The 23,153-nt window shown below is 39.7% G+C and overlaps 1 protein-coding gene and 1 non-coding gene across 4 annotated transcripts in view; one reads left to right on the top strand and one right to left on the bottom strand.

The window, feature by feature from the left end:
- The window catches only part of Umad1 (UBAP1-MVB12-associated (UMA) domain containing 1), a 204,864-nt gene that overhangs the window by 135,119 nt on the left and 46,592 nt on the right, over positions 1-23,153 (top strand). The window lies entirely within an intron of this gene.
- Positions 1,068-1,174, bottom strand: LOC121828465 (U6 spliceosomal RNA). Its single transcript, XR_006070926.1, has one exon. It is a non-coding gene; the product is annotated as a U6 spliceosomal RNA (small nuclear RNA).

The raw sequence follows: 23,153 nt of genomic DNA, 5'->3' as shown, positions 1-23,153 counted from the left end.
ACAAAATCAGAAATAAATGGATTTGTGGGGGGGGGGGTGTTTCCTGACTGGCAGCAAATTTATGGTCTTTATATTCCATCTGAGTGCTGAGAGAATAAGCATGAGCAACTTCACTCACTTGACTTTGATTCATAACACCTTAGTACATGTATCTGAAGAGAAAATTGTATGGTGTTGTCATACGTGTAAAACTGACTTTACTTGTAAACTAAAAGGTAACTTTATCACCATATATGCATTATGCCAAATGATGGGTTTCGTGGTGACATTTTCATAAATGTATGTCTCGGGCTTTGATTGTGTTCACCCCCACACCTCTGTTGGCCCACCTGCCCTCTCTACTGGTCTCCTCTCTCTCCGTAAATAGCCCCCTTCTCTCTCATCACAAACGGATCCGTTTACTTTCATGCTTGCCAATACGTGTGAGGCCAGTGCTGAGGAGGACGGAGACACCAGATCCCCTGGAGCTGGATTTTGTAGATGGTTCTGAGCTGCCTGACATGGGTGCTGGGAACTGAGTTTGGGTCCTGTGGGAGCAGTACACACTCTTCAATGCAGAGCCACCTCTCTGTCCACCAAGCATTTTCTTGTGAATGCTCTTCCTCTGGGAGATGTCTAGTATTAGGATTATAAGGAGCATTCCACGCTTAGGACATCTGGCAATTTTCATAACAAGAACTGCAGAGGTAATGGTAAATTATTTAGCAGATATGTCTGTCCTAATATTCATTTCAGATTGTTGTTGATTGAAGAACAGCAACCTCTTCCACACTGGCCTTCTGTCCCAGGCCAGCAGCAGTAACTAACTCTATACAGGTTTAGGGAACAGATGGTTTTCTTTGGTTTTATTTTTTTTTTAATGTATTCATTCAGCAAGTAATTTTTAAGAATCTTTTTTTTTTTTTTTTTTTTTGGTTTTTTCGAGACAGGGTTTCTCTGTGTAGCTTTGCGCCTTTCCTGGGACTCACTTGGTAGCCCAGGCTGGCCTTGAACTCACAGAGATCCGCCTGCCTCTGCCTCCCGAGTGCTGGGATTAAAGGCGTGCGCCACCACGCCCGGCCCATAAAAAAAATATGGAACGCTTCACGAATTTGCGTGTCATCCTTGCGCAGGGGCCATGCTAATCTTCTCTGTATCGTTCCAATTTTAGTATATGTGCTGCCGAAGCGAGCACTAAGAATCTTCTTGGACCATGGCTTACAGGAGGCAGGGGAACAAGATTCTCGGTGATTACAAGTCATGTGACTGGGGAAGAAAGCCAGCTCATTGTTCTTTAAGAGTAAATGAACAGGGATGGGGGATGTCTCAGTCACTAAAATGCCCACCACATAAGCAGGAGGACTTGAGTTCAGATCCCTAGCAGCCCTGTAAAAATGTGGATGTGACAGTGCTTGCCTGTAACCCTCATGCTTGGGGGTTGGGGGGACAAAGACAGGCAAATCCTTGGACCTCATTAGCCAGCAAGCTCCACCCTCAGTGAGAGACCCTGCCTCTGGAAAGTAAGATGGAGTGAGAAAGCCAGCAGACACTGACCTCTGTCTCTGTCTGTCTCTGTCTGTCTGTCTCTGTCTGTCTCTGTCTGTCTGTCTCTCTCTCTCTCTCATTTGTACACACATAAACCATATACTCCATACATATGTTGCACCCATATGAAAATATGTAAAAGAAATTAATAAACAAATAGAAAAGGTGGTGAAACCTGATCTAGAATATAATCATAGTGTTTTAGGTGTCAGATTATAGATCTGGCTGAAATGATAGCATGTTCCACTTTTGTTTTAAAGGAAAATCATGTCATGTTCTAATTTTAGGTACAATGCATGGGCATTATACCTAAAAACAATTTTCTTTTTCATTGATGAAAAATATTAATGATACAATGGTACACGTGTCAGTTCTACTAATAGTAACCAGAATGAAGCATTAGAAAGGCTTGCAATGCCAGCCGTTGGGAACGCTGGTCACAGAGGTAAGGTACACTCCAGTCATGGAGGATGTTTTCTCTTTTCTTTATTGGAATTATTCACTAGGACATGTCAGAGCATCTCTTGTCTGTCCTCTCTCTTACCTCTCAGGGCCACAGATCAGGCAGCTCCTCATCACCTCATTTCTTTATCACTGTTTTCTATGAGATCTTTTGTCTTCCTCCTGACTTTTAACCTCCTCTGTTCCTAACACACAGTTATAGACTGGTCACTTAAAATAAAAATGAGGATAGGAAGACAAAGTGACATAATTTTCTCCCACCTCAGATCTGTGCCTTCTGCATTCCATAAGAACACTTGCAAATAGGCTGCAGCTCTCCCAGCCCCTCTAGGTCTGCATCCGACCTTCACAGAGTGCTGGAGTTGGTTACCCACTTCCCAACGTGGCTCATGCCTGCACAGCACTCTGCCTTTCCTTGCTGTGTGCTTCGTGTCTAATACCCTTTTCATCGCAGCCATCATGGAAGCCAGCCCCTCACGCCCAGCCCAGGAAGTGACTCTCCCAGGAGCCCTCCCGGGTCTCTCATAAGTCAGTTCTCTGCTGTAAGCACTCTCTCAATGCACTGATATTTACCTCTCAGGTATGAAAAACAAATCATGTTACATGATCTATTGTCTCTCTCTTTTAAATTTCTTTTCTTTTCGTCTTTCTTCTATGAGTGTACAGTGATTTTGAACCAACTTTTAAACAGACACTTTATTTTTCCTGATTCTCATCCTGAACAGGTTCTGTTTCTACTTTCCTTGTATTGATTTTGAGCCAATGTCTGCTATAGTCTGCCTCAAAACCTTTGGAGAGGGAGACAGTAGAGCATCTTCAGTGCATACAAGTGCATAGAGCAGAAGTTCTGAGAGAGGTGGGCCTTGGCTTTGCTCTTCCTTGTGTCTTCCACTAGTGTGGCCTTAATGGGCAGATGAACTGAACTGAACTGAAGCAGAGAATTTGAAATTATTTCTGATGTGTAAGGAAATCATCCAAATATTTCCTGATGGGGCTACAAGAATTTTTTTTTTTAATTATACAGGACTAATTCAGTGCTATGAATATAGCTTAGTGGTAAAGAGCTTGCCTGACATGCACGATGCCTTAGACTTAATCCCCAATCCAAAATAAGTAAATAAACAAACCAGTCCTTAAAGTGTGTTTGGTGTTAAATGTGTATCCTGAGTCTTAAGACACTAAAGTTACACTGAATACCAGTGATGTGCTGATGTCTATGTAGATAATTATATTACATTGTGTTGGGTTAGGTATTCTGGTAATGGAAATTAGATACTACTGACTAGTAATTTCCTGTGTATCTAAATAACTACATTGAGGCAGCATTAGTTTTACTTTATAAAAATCCTTCAATCATGTTTTTAGGTCCAACTCATCCTCATGCCATTCTTCCGAGATCCAGAACATTCCAAATATCATTCTCTAACAGAAACTTATTCTTTTACATGGTTATAAAGATATTATTAGTAGCATATCATATAATTTTCTATACTTTTAAAAACTGGCTGAATTATTTGGTCAGAAAATCAAACTAAAGAGCAGTGAGTTTTTGCTTCTTAGCTCCAATCTCTCAGTGTTCATTTGAATAAAAGAAGTAGGCAATGGAAAGATGGCTCAGCAGTTAAGAGTGTCTGCTTCTCTTTCATGGGACCCAACTTCAGTTCCCTCACAACCACTTGTAACTATAGGTCCAGGGGATCGAATGCTCTCTTCTGGCCTTGTAAGGCTTACACACACACACAAATTTTTTCAGAAAAAAAAAAATTATGCATGAAAGAAGTCAGCGTTATTTGTAAATCATGGGCCGTTTTCAAGCCTTAGAAATTGTATGGTGAAGTTCTATATTGTTTTTAAACTTGTTTTTGCTGCTTCCATGAACTAAGCTCCATATCTGAGCATCTCTGATGACTTGAGTCAGTGTTGAGAGAAGAACTGCAAGCTCCCATTGTGGTTTTTGGACAATTACCCAATCTTGCTGTGTTTCCTCATTGACATCATTGAGATAACTGCCATTCATACCGCACAGGAGTATTGTCAGACTAATGTTTGTGAAGTGTTTTCAGGACCAAAGTGAAAGGTATTAATTTGTTAGCATGTGTTAGTATTATAACTATTAGTAGTAATGGGTATGGTTGTTTAATGTGAATGTTCTTCTAAGTATAGTGTCATATTTTCAAAGGACAACCTCTTTCTTTATGGCCAGATGTGGATACAATTAACCCTTTGCCCTTTATTTTGAAGACACAATTAGCCAATTATGTATGCAATTAGATGTGTATGCAGTTTTTGCCTGAATGACTAATTACAGCCTTGGTAAGAGTCCTTTTGAAAATGCTGGCCTTTTGAATCTTGACTGTCTCTGTCTCTGTTGTAAGCAGTTCAGGCTGAGCATCTTTTGGGGCCACGGTGGCTCCTGAATATTGAGGAATTGCTTTTGCGGTTACTGGAGAAAGATTTTTACATTCTTGAAGCCCTAGCTTTGTATTTTGCCATCAAGCCTAAAAGGCTTTTGACATGGGTCCAGTTTCAAAGGTTTTATTGATTTTTTTTTTTCTTTTAATCTTGACATTCAGCTGATTTTTCTATGGACTGCATTTTGTGAAACAGGGTTTTCTTCTGTAATGTTTTTCCTCCCTTGAAACCCCCATTTCCTTCCTGTGTCTTAGTTCAAACATCCCCTCTCACATTCTCTTACTCACTAAAGAGTAAGTAAGGGACAGACTAGTACTGACACTTTCCTCCCATATATAGCCTGGTGACACACGTTTACAGGGAACTTTAGTTATTTATTTTTGTTGGTTTTGTTTTGTTTTGTTTTTTGAGACAGAGTTTCTCTGTAACAGCCCTGGCCATCCTGGAAGTCACTCTGTAGACCAGGCTGGCCTGAAACTCACAGAGATTCACCTGCTTCTGCCTCCCGAGTGCTGGGATTAAAGGTGTGCACCACCACCGCCTGGCCTTACAGGGAACGTTAATTGCTGTAATATAACTTGTATTTATGTGGAAAAGTACAAAGACACCAATGTCTGTTTTGACTTCAGTCCCACTCCGAGAGGAGGAACCCATGCCCATAACTGACACTGCTTGGGTAACAAGAACCAGAGACTAGATAGCCCAGAGAACTAGAATAGAAACAAACACAACTGATCCTTTTTGAAACATCAGTAAAATGACTTCTAATGATAATCTGCTATACTAATATAATGGTTGACTTATCCAGCTATCATCAGAGGCTTCCTTCAGCAGCAGATGGGAACAGATGCAGAGACACACAGATAGAGATTATGCAGAGAGAGAGAGTCTAAGTTGGCAGTCTCCATCAACTCTCTCCCCTCGGAACTCAGGGAATCTAGCAGAAGAGGAAGCAGAAAGAGTGTTAAGAACCAAAGGGGATGGAGGCCTCCAGAACAAGGCCTTCTGAATCGACTAAGCAAAGCGCATTTGAGCTCACAGGCAGAAGCAGCAAGCACAGGGCCTCCATGGTTTATGTGGCTCTCTGCCTATGTATTATGGCTATTAGCTGAGTGTTTCATGGGACTCCTGACTATGAGAACAAGTGGGTTCCTGACTCTATTGCCTGCCCTTGGGACTCTTCTCCTCCTGTTGGGTTGCTGTGTCCAACTTTGATATGAGAATTTTTGGTTCATCTTATTATATTTTGTTTTGTCATGTTTGGTTGTTATTTCTTAGAAACCTGTTCTTTTCTAATGAGAGACAGGAAGGGAGTGGGAAGTGCAGAGGGGTAGTCAGAACTGGGAGGAGTACAGGGAAGGAAAATGAGAATCAGGATGTATTGTATGAGAAAAGAATCTATTTTCAACAAAAGAAACTGTGAGGACACCCAGAAGATATTATACTCATTGTATCCACCAGTATCCTAAGGAGCAGGGGAAATTCATAGACTGCATTCATTATTATATATTGATTATTATTATTATACCCATTGTGTCCACCAGGATCCTAAGGAGCAGGGGAAATTCATAGATTGCATTCATTATTATATATTAATTATTATTATACACATTGTGTCCACCAGTATCCTAAGGAGGAGAGGAAATACATCAATTGTATTCATTATTATATGTTGACTATTATTATACCCATTGTGTCCACCAGTATCCTAAGGAGCAGGGGAAATACATCGATTGTATTGATTATTTAGTGATGGCCTTCTGCAGATATTACTTTCTATTTTCTTTAATCATTTATTTAGTTGTTGTGTCCTCGATAGTGTCTCCCTCTGTAGCCTAGCTGTCTTGGCTCTGACTCTGTAGTGTATTTGAACTCCGTGACCCTCCTGCCCTCACCTCCCAGTTGTTGGAAGTGTGGGTGTGAGCCACCATATGTGGCTGCTTTTTCTGCTCTCTACACTGGTAACAACTGTTGGACTCTGCTTCATGGTACCACGCTGCTACCAAGGCAGGTTCAGAGATGAGTAGAACTGCAGGATCTCGGACCATTTGGGATCTAGCATGAACTGCTGATGATAAGAGAGGAGTGTCTGGAGACTGCAGTCAGTGTGGTACAGTGTTGGAGGTAATGATCACGTTAATTAAGAATATCCTGAAATGCTTCTTAGAACAAGTTTCTCTTCCAATAGAAGCTAGCATAAGTAACCATCCTATAGAAAAGGAAAATTTAGCCGGGCGGTGGTGGTGCACGCCTGTAATCCCAGCACTCGGGAGGCAGAGCCAGGCGGATCTCTGTGAGTTCGAGGCCAGCCTGGACTACCAAGTGAGCCCCAGGAAAGGTGCAAAGCTACACAGAGAAACCCTGTCTCGGAAAGAAAAAAAAAAAAGGAAAATTTAGTAACAAGTTGTCCACATTTTTATTTGAGCAAAACCATAAAGCTGGTAATGCATGAGCGAGGTCAGAGAAAAGCAGTTGGTAGTTTTAGTTATCCTGTAAAGGCAGTTGTAAGAGATATGACTAGAATAGTAGCTTTGAGCCACATTGCAGAAGGCCCTGAAAGATAGGTAGAAAATTTTCTATTTCATTCAGCTGTCAGTGTGAAGCTGTTGCATGGTTTTGATAGAGAACACTAACACCTTGAGCCACGTTGTGAAGTTGAACAGGCCCCAGCTTGTCAGATGAGCAACACAGTGGCCGACCACAGGAAAGGAGACGTGTTTAAAAGATACTCCCAGAATTAAGACCAGAGTCATCTCTGCCTGGGAATGGAAAGGCGAAGGATTACACATACGAGAATGCTGGGCTGTTAGTATTTCTTAGTGTTGGCAACAGTCCTTCCAGAGATGGGAGACAAATGATGCTCAGTCAGGATGTCTAGGAAGCACCATGGCTGTAGCTGAGTGGTAGAGCATGCACTGGTATTGAGATGCTCTGTATTCCATCCCAGCATTGAATACAGGGAGCGGCAGCCAGGAAGAAAGAGGTAAATAGCTTTAATTGAAAAGGGATGGTGTCAGGAAGGGTACAGACATAAAAGCCCTACCTGTCCCTTATGAATTATTGCACAGTGGCAAATTTAAACAGATACACCAAGGTTGCAAGAGAGAAAACACATTTCTTGAAATTGAGAACTTTTGTGTTATGGAAAGTTGTGCACATTTGCAAACTGTACAGAAATGCAACTCTGTATTTGCTTTAAAATGGTTTTAGGCCAGGCGTTGGTGGCACATGCCTTTAATCCCAGCACTTGGGGAGGCAGAGTCAGGCAGATCTCATCTCTGTGATTTTGAGGCCAGTCTGGTCTACAGAGTGAGATCCAAGATAGGCACTAAAACTACGCTGAGAAACCCTGTCTTGAAAAAAAAAAAATGGTTTTAGTTGATGGAATAGCACCTAGAAAATGGTGACCATTTTCTCAGGGTTTTATTTAAAATGCTTACAATGAAGAAAGCAGAGCATACAGTCTTGAGTTTATGAAAATATAGCTCACTCTAAACCTGGTTCCTGAGGAGGCTGCCTGGAAAATCTGTGGTACCTCAGCCTGGAGACTGGAGCTCCAGCCCCAAATAACTTGAAATGACTCTGTCAGCCACGCCATTCTAGTTTCCTTCCAGTCTGTGTTTTCTGGCTTTTCCACGTCGTCAGACAAGTCAGTTTGGGCTGCTATGACAAAATATCAAAGATTAGATAGCTTAAACAGCAAACTTTTTCTTTTCCTCAGAGTCATTGATGCTGGTCAGTCCCGGATCGAGATTGCTGCCAGCTCCATCTTTAGGAGGCTTCTTGCCAGTTGCCACTTCATTCTGGATCTGCATGGAGTAAAGAGCACTGTGTCTTGCTCTTCTTGTAAAGCCACTAATCCCGTCACTGGGGCCCCACCCTCATGACCTCATCTATTCTTAGTTTCTGAAGGTCCCATCTCCAAATTCCATTGGTATTTAAGACTGTAGAATGAGAAATTACTTGGGGGCTGAGGAGGGAGGTACACATGATGCATTCTGGAGAAAAGAGTAAACCTCATCATTTAGGAAAGTACTATTAATTATGAAAGAAAATCTCTCTTTAGCACTTATTTTTAAGTAAGATGTAGCCATATGCTAGGTGCCCTGTGAATATCCATTCTTCCCTTTTATTTCTCAGGAAATATGGTAGTAGAATTTCACACAGCATTCTGAAATCAAATTTGACAGTTTGTGATGCAGAAAAAAAATTTAATTGTTTCATGGTGAGGATTGAATTCAGACATTTGCATATGTTATACAAACTCTGTACCACTGAAATGTATCTCCAGATCCCCTCCAGAATTACTCTTGAATATCTTTTCTGGAGAATGACACCATACTTAATTTGCAGAAAGCATTTTCCCCCATTTTTTTCTACACATTTTACTTAATGAAATTTCTTTGAAATTGTATTGCTTTATTACAGGATGTTGAATAAATCTGATATGTATGAAAAGGTCTTATCTGTCCAACCTAGACATTTATACTTTAATTCTTTTTGATCTAAATAAATTTATTATCTTTATTTCATGAATTAATTAAATGCTTGGTGAGGATATTTCTCGTTTTTTTAAGTTTTTTTCTTAGTTCTTTGAGAATTTCATACAATGTGTTTTGATCATTCTCATGCCCCTAACTCTTCCCAGATATACACCCCTTTTCCTCCCCACTCAACTTTGTCTTTGTGTCCTTTTCTTGGAGTATTGGTTCATCATAATGCCACTTATGTGAGACTGTTTCCCTCAGCATGTTGATGGTGATGCATTGTCTTTGGCAACTGGAAGTCACTGCCAGAGTGACCTCCACTTGTTTTTGCTTTGTTGGTTGTAAAAATATTCCTTGACATCTATCTGTGTGGACTTACTTGTGTTTCTTATATTAGAGTCAGAGTTTACTTTAATTAAAAGACTCATATCTTGGTGAAAATTTATTCATATATTTTTTAAACTTACTATGTGAGTACTTTATTTACATCATTTTCCCCTTTCCTCCCCTCCCCTAACTCTTCCCAAAGCATCTCCTCAAGAAAGATTCATGACCTCTTTCTTTCTTAATTATTTGTACACATATACATATAAACTTACAAGTATAACCTGCTGGGTCGATTTAGTGTTGATTATATGTGTATATGTGTTAGGGCTAATGACTTGGGGTTGGACCAATTCTCCCTCCTTTCAGTAGTCATTAATTGCCTATAGCTCTTCATAAAATGGTGGGGCCTTGTGAAATTTCTCCCATCCACATTCACATATTGACTGGTGGTATCATTTTTCAGGTCTTATTTAGGTGGTCATATTGTTAAGATTTCATGAAGACAGCTCCCCTATCATATAGATGACACTGTCTCACAGCAGATGTCCTGGTTCTCTGGATTGTAATCTGTCCCCTCTTCGTGATGTTCCCTGAGCCTTGAGTGTAGGAGTTGTGTTATAGTTGCACCAGGTGGAGATAGGCAACATATGGGCAGTTGTTTTCTGCATTTTGACCAGTTGTGACGGTCTCCAGGTGCAATAGCAACACCAGGCCATCTAATCAGACTTAAGGCCTGCTCAATAGGAGGAGATGCTGTGGGATGTCTTTCTGTATGCTGTGGTTATGTGTTGCTCCCATTGGCTAATAAATAAAGCTGTTTGGCCTATGGCAAGGCAGCTTAGAGGCAGGTAGGAGATTCAAGAGAGATATGGAGAGAAGAAAGGAGAGTAAGGGAAGATGCCTAGCTGCTGCCCAAGGAGCAGCAAGATGCCGGCAGACTGGTAACACCACAGCCATGTGGCAAAACATAGATTAATAGAAATGGGTTAATATAAGATGAAGGAGCTAGCTAGCAAGAAGCCTGCCATAGGCCTTACGGTTTGTAAATAACATTAAGCCCCTGAGTGATTATTTTATAAGTGGGTGCAGGACTGTGGGGCTGGGCAGGACCAGAGAAACACCATTACAAGGAGATTCATACTTGGTACTGTAAGTCTATCCCACTTTCCATGGCTGCTGAGGCCATGGACCCTAGAGGAGAACCTACTACTCCCACTTCCCTAAACCAGTATCTGCCACTTCCCTAAACCAGTATAATTGCATCCTAAGTACTTATCCTTATACCCACAAGTAAGTGTGGTTCTCACTCCTGAGCAAAGATATCTCATTATGTCAATGGAATCTAGAAAGTGTTTTTTAGGAAGATTTTCTCATTAAGCAAAATATCTGCAGTCAATGTGCAATCCCAGCCCTTGGGAGGCAGCAGCAGGATTGAAAAGGCATTGAGGCTAGCCTGGGCTATATAGCTCAATTGCCAGACCAGTCAGGGCTACATGATAAGAGCTTGTCTCAAAAATATTTTAAATAACCAGTAAAATAACATGTCCACTTAGAAATACTGTGTTGTGTGTCATATTATTTAAGGTTATATGTTTAATATATATTAGTAATAGTATTCATAATTACATAGAAATGTTATATAATATATTGTGTCATTTAATGTTGAAATGATATAGTAGTAGTAATAGTTACATAGTAATATATACAAATTACATTATAAAATATCATTATTACTTATTTACAAAGACTCAAATACTTTTTAAATGGATGAATACAGGTTATCTGTAAAAATTGAAATTGTAATCTATATACTTGAGACCAAATTCCTTTAGGCCACCTAGCTACTTAACATGTAGTTATGAGATTCTTAACAAATTTTTATTTGATAGTCATTTTTTGATATATTTAAGCCAAAAATGAATTAAAACCAATGAAGAGTGTTTGAACATACTAGATTAAGAAGGGAATTGCTAAGAGTTCCACATACTCTTTGGAATCAATAATAAAGTATTTATTAGTGCCTTTAAAAATAACATTATCCAGGCATGGTGACTCAGGCTTTTATCCCAGCACTCAGGAGATAAATGGACTCTGTGAGTTTGAGGCCAGCCATATCTACACAGAGAGCTACTGGCTCAAAAATCCAAAATAAATAATAAAAATAACTTTTAGCATTTGTTAATAGTCTCTCTGTCATTTTTTCTATAATAATTGATTTTAGTAAAATCTGTTAAGCTAAGATGTACACATGACTAATCTGTATTTCATTTTAACATCTCTAAAGGAAACTGACATAAGATTAATGTTTTTAAAAAGAGACCACATTGTGGCAATTGTAATACTACAACTAATTGATAGTTGGTTTGAAGTGTGTTTTCACTTAGAAAGTCTCTGATTCCTATATCAGTCTTGTGTCTAAAGTGTGCACAGTTTAGTCAAAAGTATTAATCATATCAAATACAGCATTCTATCAAAGTGGCTAGAATCAGATGACGTCTAGTTCTTTACCACTATCCCATGGAATGTGTGCTAAGTAAAGCTCACTCTAAAATGTTTCCTTGTTATTTCAATAGTTGTCTTTAGGGTGTTGTTAATGGAAGGAAGGGAAAGGTGTGAAATCTTGGTTGGTTGGGGTACTCCCTCAGTCCACACCTTCTGCTCTAGAAACCAGGAAGTCATTATAAAAATTGTAGTTGGTTCTTATATTATTCAGTCATCAAATGTAAAGGAAAAGATGATGAAGAAGCCAAGTCTTTCAGGTGTTTTAGATTGATTATCAGTATTTCTTAAGGAATGAATTTTTTAAACTATCTACACTTTGACAATTGTGACATTTACTATCAGTTCTATTTAAAATACATTCTCAATTGATAAAGAGAATAAAATAATTTCACTTGTTCCTTTTGCCCAATTCTAAGAGTGATATTAGTCTTTCTTTCTTTAGTTGTGATCGGATTCTGTATTACTTTGGCTTCTCAGAGTAAAAGGCTTCCTGTAAAATGAAAGGTAATGCTGAGTGCAGTGGCCCTGATGAACATTTTCAGATTTCTTTATAGAGGGGATGGGGGTGATAACACAATGGAACAGAGCATTCCAGAAACTGTCGAATAGCTCTCTACCTTGTTAGCTTGTCTGCTTCTCACAATACTGTAGAGAATGGATTCCCTCACTCCTGCTTCAGAGATGAGGAAGTTGGGGGTGTGAGGATTAAGTAACCAACCTGCTGAAGCACAAGGGAGCTTTTCTAAGGTCTCACAGTTGGGGATATTTAAACTGGTATATTTATATTTCCTTTCCTGCAGTTCAGTACAGTGCACTGCAAAGGTATTTGTGGGATGTAAGCATAGAGGGTAACACAGAATAAAAAATTATGCATGTTCAAGGGTAGACTATAACCTCTGGTCCCAGTGGATTGTGGGAAGTGCATGGTTTGACACCCTTTGACCCAGCCCATGACAGCCATCCTTTCAGCAGTAGTGAATATCTACTGTATGTCAGGCATTCTGCTTCATCCTGACATGCAGTGTAGTACACAGGTCCTATGCTCTGTTGACTTCACCTTTTAGTAGGAGAGACAGACCGAAAACTAAAGTAAAGATGAAGTACAGATGGTTGAGTGCATACAGTGACGTCAGACCATGGCAAGTGGGGCTATGGACATATCTTGTGTATGAAGTAGAAATGGCTGGCTAAAGTGAAGAGCGGGGAGCCATGGTGAGATAGAGTACACAGAACATGATCTCTGGGTGGCCTTTAATCTGGGCTTTCAAGAGTTAGGAGAGTTTCTCCAAACGGGCACAGATTCAAAAGCCTGCAAACATCAATTTTTCATGATATTCTAGAGGCAGAAAAATATTCATATTCATTATAAGTCTACACAGCTACTCCAGAGAACAATTTAGCAATATTGAGTTAATGTAAAGGTACAGATCTTAATGTAAATCTTAGAGAACTTATTCTTAAAATCTAAAAAACCCATTTGTAAGGTGTTAGAGAAGAATTCTGTCTAACTTTAATAGATACAAAAGGTAGATTTTCCCACATATTATAAAGATTGACATTTAATCATGAAAGTCTTACATCATTCTTTCTAATATATCCAATAATTGAGATCTCCTGGTAATCTGATACATGACATCATCCATTTTAAAAATACATGAACAAGCTCTTTATCAATCGGAAATTTTATATCACTCTTTTACTTGAACTTGGATTTCCATCCACTTTCCCCCAAAGTATTCTTTATCTTGAAAGTCTCTTACTGATCACTCTCCTGGTGTGTTCTGTGATGCTCTAATATCCTGATACCTTGGTGTGGGGAACTTATGAAGAACAGAAAATGACTTCTTACTCTTCTGGGAAGCTGGCAAGTCTGTTCTCAAGGAGCTGATACCCAAAGAGGGCACTCTTGGTGTGTCACTCTGTTGTGAAAAGGAGACAGAGAAGAAAGTGCAGGAGTCAGCCGGCTGCTGAGGGCCATCTCCTGTTTGTAGCAAACTGATGAAAGCCACTCCCAGCATAATGGCATTAAGTCCACTCTGCCTTGATGACTCTGTCATCTCTTAAGGACATTGCCTTTTACATGCTGTTGCGATGGGCTTTCGATTTTCCAGACATCACTAATGGGCACATGTACCACAGGAGTTTTTATGTTTCTTAGCAACCATGTTGATGTATGGTAATCTTTTCAAACGTTACATTTGCCACAACCCTGAGATCCAGGGTTAGAAATTTTCTTTTAATTCACAATTTAATTATTAATAGTATATAATTAATCAAAACAATGTGAATACTTTCTAATTCTAATGGTTATTAAACATGAAATGTATTATTTTTAGACAGTATTTTTTCCAATGTGATAAAAGTTCTGTATCTGAGGTTGATTACTGGAATGACGTTAGCAGTAAAATAAGGAGAAGGTAGAGGGCCTTACCCAGTGTCTTATTATTATAGGTATATTATATATAGCAGAACCCACAGCATTCCTTTTAAACTCATTTAAATATCTTAGGTAGATTAAATAATTTTGAAAGAATGTGAATTCATGATCAAATATTTTGACAGAAGACAAAAATTATTTCTTTTATTAGTATGATTAAAAAATATAAGGGCCATTATATATCTCTATTACCTGAGCATAGAGCACGGCCATAAGTAAAAGTGAACTGCCCAACTCATCTCTATTCTTTCTCTCAGACTGAATCTGTTCTGAGTATTTCATATGAATGAAATCATACAATACTCACTGCTAGCCTTTTTCTCCCTTAGGCACACTGTCTTTAAGTTGCCCTTGCTGAAGTAGTACTTGATTTCCTTTTATCGTTTTATTGCTATATAATAATCTCTTCTGTAGATATGGTACTTTATTTATCTGTTCATCATTTAGTGAGAATTCAGATTGTTTCTACTTTGGGCTCTTTGAATCATATTCCCATGAACAGTTGCATGACTGTTTATGTTGATCTTTTAGGAGTGAACTGCTGGATTTGGTGTACTTGAGAAACGGTCAGACTTGTTTTCCAAAGTGACTATAACATTTATGTTTCTGCCACTTCCTGGCCAACAGCTGTTATTATCTGGCATTTTGATTGTCACTCTGAGGTGTGAAGTCATATCTTACTGTGGTTTTCGTTTGCATTTCCTGATGACTAGTGACCTACATTTGCTTGCCTTTTTTTTTTTTTTTTTTTTTGGTGCATGTGCTTGGGGAGAAATGTCTACTTGGAGCCTTGCTTTATCAAATAGGTTGTCTGTTGTGTGATATTTTGTTTGTGTTCTGACAAATAAAGCTTGCCTGGAGATCCAAGGGCAGAGCTAGCCACTAGCTAACCATAGAGGTCAGGCAGTGGTGGCACACACCTTATTACAGCACTTGAGAGGAGGAATCAAGAAGATCAGAAGTTTAAGGCCACCCTGGCCTACATGAGATTGAAGCAGTCTAAAAGAAAAACAGAGCTGAGTGATGGTGGCTCACATCTTTGATCCCAGCACTTGGGATCTCATGCCTTTGATCCCAGCACTTGAGAGGCTCACACATTTATTCCCAGCACAATTGGGAGGTGGAGACAGGAATATAAGATGGGTGGAGACAGGATCTTGGCACCCATTCAATCTGAGGATTCATAGAGATAGGATCTCCTGCATTTGGTCTGATATTTTATAGAGGTAAGAAGTTTCGTGGCTGCTTCTCTGATCTTTCAGCTCACCCTTGATATCTGACTCCGGGTTTTTATTGTTAAGACTAATTAGGATCACCCTTCAGTTGTCTTTGTATTATTTAGTAAGTTTTTTAAAGATACAGATGTGGGTTGGGGAGATGCCTCAGTAGTTAAGAGCACTTGCTGCTTCTGTGAAAGACCATGGGCCCCAGGCACTCACATATAAACATTCCCACACACAACACAAAATCTTTAAAAATTTACACAGATGTAATTCCTTTATCAAATACATGGCTCTAAAACATTTTCATCTATTGTATGTGCTGCCTCTCCACTTTCTCAATAAGTGCCCTTATTATCACAATTTACAGTTTTTATTCTTTTATGTGTATGGGTGTTTTGCCTGCATGTATACATAGTCTGTGTACCACTTGAATACCTGGTGCTGCCTGAGGAGGCCAGAAGAGGGCGTCAGATCCTTAGGAACTGGAATTGCAGACAGTTGTGTGCTCCATGTGGTGCTGGGAATTGAATCTGGGTCCTCTGGAAGAGCAGCCAGTGCTGCCACCTGCTGGGCCATCTCATAATTTTTTAAATGCCTTAATCAATTCTTCTGTTGGTTTGGTTTATGCTGGAGTGTTAGAGCTAAGGCTCCAAGGTGAAACTGGAGGTCATGAAGCTTCACCTCTACATTGTCTTCTAATAGTTTTATGGTTCAGCTTTTATGGGCCTTTGATGCATTTTGACCTAGTTTTGGTACATGATACAAGGCTCCAGTTTTTGGGGGGTTTGTTTGTTTGTTTGTTTCATATGAGTGAAAAACTGTTCCAGTGTTAAATGCTAAAAACACTTCTTCCTCTTGGTACAGTGTACTCTTGTGAATAACCACATGACTGTTGACACATGGGTTTATTTATTCCATTGATCTGTGTCTTTGCCCTTATGTCAAGGGACTCTTAGCTATTGTAATTTTGAAATTAGAAATCTCGACTTTGTTTCTCTTTTCCACAATTGTTTTGGTGGCTCTTGGTCCTGGCAATTCCATATGCATTTAGAATCTGTCACAGGAAAGCCATTGTGATTTTGATAGGAATAGCATTGACTCTAAAGCTCAATTTAAGGAGCTCATCTTTACAGTTTCACATTTGATCCATGAACGTGGGATGGTTTTACATTACTCAGGTCTTTCATTTCTTTCAAAATCCTTTCTAGTTTTCAGAATGTAAATTTTGTGCTTCTAGTAAAATTTTCCTAAGTATTTGAAATTTATTTTGATGGCATTATAAATGCAATTTTATCTTACTTTCATTTCTGGGTTATGCGTGACAATGTACAGACATACAGGAATGTGTCACTTAACGACAGGAATGTGTTCTGTAAGCTGTGTCAGTATGTGCTGTGAGACATCAGGTGTACTCAGCAAGCTTAGCTGATACAAGCCACTACACACCTGACCAGTAAATCTAGCCTGTTGCTCCCAGGCTACAAACCTGCCTACTATGCTACTCTGCTGAATATTGTTGGAAGTTATAATGTAGTATACATATCTAAACATCAAAAAGACACATCAAAACTATTCTACCTAAGTTTTCAAAGTATATAGCTGTATAGGTGCTCACCTTGAGTGGTGATCACAGAACTAGAAGTTTCTCTATGTGAGTTGGCAAGTAAGTAATTGAATGGTGTGCCCAACTGTACCTGCCATAGGCTGTAGGCACTGTGCTCTAAGACTATGGTAAATGGATTCAAGTATTTTTCATCAATGACAAATTAACCTTAACCTGCTATAACTTTTTTTTATAAACCGTTATTTTAGTGCTTTTGAAATAGCAGCTTAAAATACAAACACATTATGTAGCTTTCTTAGTCACTGTTCTGTTGCTATGAGAAACCAATACAAAAGAAACCCTGTCTCAAGTGGAATGGAAAACAGGGTGACACCCAAGGTTGTATCGTGACTTCCACATGTGCTGTGTGACACATATTCCCACACTCACATGAATTTACATGCACCTGTGTGTGCGTCTGCACACACACACACACACACACACACACACACACACACACACACACCGATAATGGGTTTATTATAAGCCTGGATTTCCTGAGCCAACCATGCAAGGTAATCCTATGGCTTTTGTTTCATTGATCTAGTGTATCACATTAATTTTTTCCTAGCAGAGATGGTCCATAACTCATTGTTAAGAAGCAGTACAAAGCTTATGCTATAAAAATTTTTTTTTAAAGTATCTTCTTTTCTTTCTTTCTTTTTTTTTTTTTTTTTTTTTTTTTTTTTTGGTTTTTTGAGATAGGGTTGCCTGTCCTGGATCTCACCCTGTAGACCAGGCTGGCCTCGAACTCACAGAGATCCGCCTGGTTCTGTCTCCCGAGTGTCGGGATTAAAGGCAGGCGCCACTTTCATGTGTACGTTGGTCACTCTCCTTTGAAAGAGAGTGAACTTTCTGAATACTGGAATTGAAGGAACAGCACCAACTGAGAACGCATTTGCACAAGTCAAGATCTTTTCTGTGGTTTTCCCCATAAGTGATTATTCACTCAGAATTTTAAGGTTGTTTCAACTTGAAATTCATTTTGCTTCTGTTGTTTTACAATCCCAACTATGTTTATATCTTTGAAGCTATCACAGTGATATTTCTGTCTTGAACTTTATCACTCCTTCCCATTTCTGTTTGGATTTCAGTTCAGAGCAGTTACGTAGGAAGTGATGTAATGCACTCATGGTCCTCCAGGCCATCAGCCGCGCTTCTCAGGAGTGAAAGCGCCACTTTGCTGTGTGCCGCTCTGAGCATGATAGTGAGGATGGACTTCCTCTTCTTCCGTCGTCAAGGTCCTCCCAGAAGCTGCAGCTCTAGAGTCCCGGCAATGCTCTCATTCCGAGTCTGGCCTCTGATATCCTCTCTTAGCATAGAAAGTGCCAGCACCAGTGTTAAATGAGCCTAGGGCTTGGGTTTGAACCCGTTAAAGGGACAGCACCTTTCCCTGCCTACGAACAGATTGCAGCCCGCGTCCTAGCCATCTGGCACCTTCTTGCCCTTGTCCCACAAGTGCTGTGGGCTAGAAAATGTGGGCAGTACAATGAAATCAGCGCCAGTCGCTGGACAATTAACCACAAGGGCTTGTGTTAGGAAGAATCCTCTTCCTGAACAAAGAGCAGTGTGCTGTCACTTTAAGTTCTTAAATTTAACTGAATATATTTGGGGAAGGTAAAGCAGTTATTTTAAAAATACATTATTCAGGGATCACAGCGGTGCTTTCAGGGATTAAAATAGTCTAAACAGTATGTAATTTCAGGGTTTCTAAGATCTGCATAGAATTAGCATATCCAGCTGGATATAAAATGATACATAATACAACACCCACCCCACCCCCCAAAAAACCTGGTTTCCTCTACATTGCATGTGCCTTCTTTGCTTTTGAGAGAAAGATCAAGTATTTTATAACCTCCTGTAGGAGATACTGTGAGATCTTTAGAAACAAGTGCACTGCCTTCGAAAAGGCGGTGCTTTCTCCCCCAGGTCAGATGAGGGGAGCTTCAGAGAATGGTGGTTAAGCATATGGTTCCCAGTTGACGGTGTTGCTTCTTTGCACTTCAGCATCCCCTGTCTGCTTCAACAGACACTAAAATGGTACCTACCACACAAAGGAAACTTAATGAGATACGTTATCTAAGGTGACTGGCAAGTAAGTGCCATTCAGTGTGAGCTAATGCCTGCGATCCTGGAAATGAGCCCGCCTTACAACTTACCCAGGGTAAAGTTAGCAAAACTAGATTCAGTAACAGCTAATATAATTTACTTCTTAATAGTGTGTCAGAGCTCTTTTTCTAAATTGCTGAATTTCCAACTTCATGAGGAGACTGTAAATTATTTAGTGTCTTCAGAGAATTCCCGTCATCAGCTCACCTGCAAAGAGCAGAGGACAGAAAACAGAATTTTTTATTTGACTCTAAATGTGGTTTCTGTACATTTAAGACCACTTTTAGAAATTATAAGTATACATTTTTAGGTCAATTTAGCAGCTGAAACTGTAGCAATTATTTCTCGAAGGCAGGAGGAAAATCTGTACTTAGGAAGGTTCTGAAAGTGGCTGCCTACAAACTGATGAAATACCAAGCCTTTGAAAGCCGTCATTCGGTTATCAAATACCATATACATACCTGGGACCTAGAGTCTTGTGCCAGGCTGCTTGTTCCTGCCATCCAGCTCCCAGCCTCCCTAGTGCCTGGTCCAGCCACCACGGAAACAAAGGGGACCCGTGATGAGAAAGAACAGTATGAGTGTCTTCCCTATCACTTTCTTCTCCTAGCTCTGTCAGCCAGCAAGTGGATTATGTCCACACTTTCCCTTCTAAGAAGTAGTTGTTTCAGCCTCCAGTAAACTACGTGCTCGCTCGCTCGCCCTCTATCTTTCTCTCTCCCTCCCTCCCTCCCTCCCTCCCTCCCTCCCTCCCTCCCTCCCTCTCTCTCTCTCTCTCTCTCTCTCTCTGCATTTACTTTTTATTGTTTTTAAATTATGTGTTGTGTGTTTAGATAGGAGTATAGGAGTCCAGGTGCCCACTGAGACCCGAGGATCCCGGCACACGCCATTGTGAGCCATCAGGTGTGATGCTGAAATTGAAGTTGCGTCCTCTAGAAGAGCAGCATGTGCTTACTTTCATGTCTATGCATCCTTCTTTTTCTTTCTCTAACTTCTACTTTATTGTCTTCCCACTGGGTAGAAAACAAGAAATTTTAACTCTCCAGATTCCCTGGAACATTTTTAATGGGGATACCAGCTCCCAGAATACTGGGGTCAGAAATGCAGAACAAGCCCCTAACATCCTTTCAGATTTGGCACCAAATTTCAAATCCTTCAAAATGAATTTGCTATTTTCAAACAATGACATTCATTATCATTTTAATATATTTAGTATGGTTCTTATTCTCATCATAATACTGTAATTAAATTTTCTATATCTGTTTATTACATATATGTAATCTCATCTCTATTGTGTACTTCTTACTCTGAGAAAATACATTTTGAGTTCTTTAAATCCTATAGAGGTAGTTTCTAAGCCATAACTTCTGAAAAGATGGCAAATGCCTGTCATTTTTCTCATTAGTTAAGTGTTTGTTTCTTACATATTCAAGAGCACTGTAAAGCTGGGCATGCTTCCATTAGAGAAATTCTTTTCATGACTGCAGAGTTCTGTTCTCGAGATGCACACTCCTCAGCCATTACTTCTACAGTTCCCAGTTGCATTGATTAAAAGTTGTTTCCTTGGGGATCCTATCAAGAAAAGTTCAGATCCTAATGCTCTTAAGACTGTGGCTCTTTGCTGCTGGCTCATCTGGTCCAACTAGCTAATGTTTCAGAGAACTGAGTAGAAACCAAGAAGGTTGGGAGCCTTGCAAAAGCCCTGTCTGTGGCTTAGCAGCAGCAGGTCCAGATAGCGCTGCTTGACTAGAAATCCACAAATAATGGTACAGCTCTTGATGATTCCATTCCCTTTCCCTGAAACAATGGGAATCCTTTGGAAAGATAACAATGGGTTTATACATTTGCAGTTCACTGTTATTGATTTGTAAGCATTTTTCTCATAATAAGGTGTATTTTTCTTTGAGAAGTTCCAAGTCACTTAAAGAAAGATTATTATTCTAGTAAAGCACTGTGAGTTTTAAAGTATACAAAACTGTGACCTTTAAACTTTTTCTCATATTGTGGAACCTATTTGGCCCATTTTCAATCCATTGTTAGCATTATTGACACCATTGTTTTTATTGGGTGGACTTTCCTTAAGAGCAGGTAGTCACATCTTGTACCTTATAACAATACACAGAAGAACCCAGCACAAAGTGCCATTGTGGCCAGAAGGGTTAGGGATTGTGAACTGCCTCAAACAAGATTGAAATGGTTTCACTTAGGCTTAGGTTTTAATTCTCAAAATATTAAGTTACAAAAACTTTAATTATGATTTTTAAGTCAAGCAAAGTATGTTTTAGAAAAGTATACAATGACTTTAGTGTAAGCAGAGACATGCTTGCACCTGAAGTTCTTGTTCCCTGACTCTGCATTCTTACACACTCAGGGTTCCTCTACCATTGGCTCCTGATAACCCTGTTAGAATTGTTTCCCAGATTTCCACTTAGTTGATTATACTCTTACCTAAAAATATTGTCCTATAAAATCCAAAAGCTTGTAAACATCCGAATTTCCATCAACAGCTGGATGATAAACAAAGTGTACCATCTGCACCCTATGGAATATTACTCAACCTTGAAAGGCTCTGATATAATTTACAACATGTGTGAATGGATCTTGAAATTTTTTTACTAAACATAATAAGCCACTCACAACAGGAGAATTACCTTGTAATACCATTTACACAAGACTCCTAGAATAATCAAGTTCATAGAACTAAAAAGGAAAAGTCTAGTAAAGATTACTGTGGGCTCAGAGAGAAGGAGAATGAGGAGTGGCTGGTTTAATGGGGCCAGTTTCGTGTGGGATAACGGCAGTGCCAGCAGGGGAAAGTGGTGATGACTGCGGAATGTGTAGGGAGTTGTGTCCCTCATTTAGACTCTTAAAGGTAGGTAAGATGGGAATTTCATGTTGTGCATATTTTTCTACAGTGAGAAAGCAATGCTGAGCTGAGTCCTCTGTGACGTGGAATAATAGCACGCTCCTTTGGGTTCCAACTGCACAGTAAAGGAGCCACGCAGGCTCCTTCCATTCTGAATGGCTCCTTCATTCTCACACAAGGGTGGAGAAAACACAGCTGTATTTACTTTTCCAACCCCATCTTCTATTTTGAAATATAACCTGTTTGAAAATGAGAGCCAAGGTCGAACAACACAGCTTTCTGCTCACCTCTTCAGTTTGCCAAACATTGTTTTTCTAGTGGAGTTCTGGGCGAGGTGCAGCAAGTGCAAGGAACACTCTCACCCGTGTGCTCGGAGGTGGGATTTATTAGCCTGCCTCGGGATGTCTGTATGCAGGGGACTATGACATATTTGCTTTCACTTTTGTGCACATGTGAAAATGCAGTGTGGGCCAGCAAGCTGGTTGAGTGGGGAACGGCGCTTGCTACCAAACCTGACGACCTGAGCCTGGTCCCCGGAGCCCACGTGGTGGAAGAGGAGAACTGACTCCTACAAGTTGTCCTCTGACCTCCAGGAACACTGTGGCGCGTGCATGTGCGTGCGTGCATGCGTGCGTGCGTGCGTTCATGTTCATTCATCTCATCACACACAGATACAGACACACACACAATAAACAAACAAATGCAAAAGCTTTTTTAAAAAGAAAACTCACAGTTTCAATTCACTGGCTATAGTGTTTCCAAGTGTGTGGACTTGTCCACACATCAAATTCAAATCACAAAGAAAATAGGATTTTTTTTTTGTTGAAGAATTACTTATTTTTTGAGATTAGATATGCAGGGTTAACTTATTTTCCAGGTTTTATATTTATCTGCAGGGTGAACATGACATCCTCCTGATAATTGCATCTGAATTCTGGCTAAAAATATGACAGTTCTCAGTTTGTATTTAAAATGATACGTTTATGTTTTTCATAGTAATGGAAACAGTGGCAGCATAAACCTCCAATGAAAACAGAAGAGCAGATTAACTTTGTCCTCATGTAATAGACATGGCATGAACTGATTACATTAGTTATTATATGTCACAACATTTCAGTATATTTACTGAAGAATATTTACTCTGCCTGGCTTAAGAATTTCAGATGTTCATCCTGTCAATATACAGATGAAACGAACAAAA

The sequence above is a fragment of the Peromyscus maniculatus genome, chromosome 3 (assembly GCF_049852395.1).
Source record: "Peromyscus maniculatus bairdii isolate BWxNUB_F1_BW_parent chromosome 3, HU_Pman_BW_mat_3.1, whole genome shotgun sequence".
NCBI lineage: Eukaryota > Metazoa > Chordata > Mammalia > Rodentia > Cricetidae > Peromyscus > Peromyscus maniculatus.
The sequence above is the reverse complement of the archived record's forward strand: the minus strand, read 5'-3'. Positions and strand labels throughout refer to the sequence as shown.